Source organism: Octodon degus, unplaced genomic scaffold (genome assembly GCF_000260255.1).
Source record: "Octodon degus isolate 3935 unplaced genomic scaffold, OctDeg1.0 scaffold00205, whole genome shotgun sequence".
Taxonomy (NCBI): Eukaryota; Metazoa; Chordata; class Mammalia; order Rodentia; family Octodontidae; genus Octodon; species Octodon degus.
In genome coordinates this window covers 234,939-236,112 of record NW_004524781.1, presented here as the reverse complement: position 1 = coordinate 236,112, position 1,174 = coordinate 234,939, and positions in this window count along the sequence as shown.

Genomic DNA, 1,174 nt, shown 5'->3' with positions numbered 1-1,174 from the left:
AAAATAAAAAAAGAACAAAAACAAGGCAACTGAAGAAAAGTCAGTATTGGGTAGTCTCATTTTTAAAGCAATAGAAGAAAGTTTGCAATATATTTCTCTGAATGAATTGCCATAATGCATAACTCTAGCTAAAGGTGGATTTTACAATTCCAAATACTTGAGCGGACTCTCTTGATCCTCAATCTTTTCTCAAAAGGTAGTAGAGGCATCAGTGCCCAAAAGACTAACAGAACATTACATATGCAAGTTAGCTGCCTCTGACCAATGGGCTGAATTACCTCCTGATCAACTTCCTTTGTTCATACAAGGGGCACACCTGGAAGGCGGGGAGGGACACAGCGACAAAGAAATATAAATCTCAAGACAGCAAGGTATGAGCTAGCTAGGATTCTCCTAAGAGCTCAAATACACAATCTGGGGCTGCATGTCTTTTAAAAGAACACAAGTTATAAATGCCAGACTGCTGAGTTTTCAGTGCTTTGGGAGTGATCAAGTAAGGAAGGGACCATAGAGGGCCGGGGAGATAGCTCAGTGGAATAAGCGCTTCCCTGACAAGGGCCTGGGTTCAATCCCCGGCTCCGCCAAAAAAAAAAAAAAAAAAAAAAGTGAGGGAATTCCATGAGCTTTATGTAAATCTGCATATAAATGCTATCTATATTCAGGTTCAGAAACAATTTCAGCGCTGAAAACTGCAAGTGACCGCAGATATACCTTACTGCAGTTTTCTCTGGAGACCAGAGCTGCTCGGAGACTTCGGTATGTTTGGAAGATTAGGTGGCTAGAAATTTTAACAATCGTAACGTAAGCTGGTCAGGATGAACTTTAGGGGCTTGACACAGCCAGGCCGTCGGTGCTTTCCAGGAACACAATCGATGAGCTAGCACAACCTGCGCTCCAAGAGAAAAGGCTCGGGAAGGCCGGAGAAACCCCAGCAAGACCAGAGGGATGGAGAAACCGGATGAGGAGAGGGGCCGAGACGCGTCAAAGCTGTGAGCGTGTGGGCGGAAAACGCGTCCGAAGGTGGGAAAGTGAGAGCAAACGCAGAGGAAGAGGCAAAAAGAAAAGGCCGAGCCTCGACGAGGAGGCCCGGCGCAGCGGCACACAGCCCGCCACGGCCACGGCCACGGCCACGGCCACGGCGTCCCACCCTCGCCGCGCCCCGCTCCCCACCCGC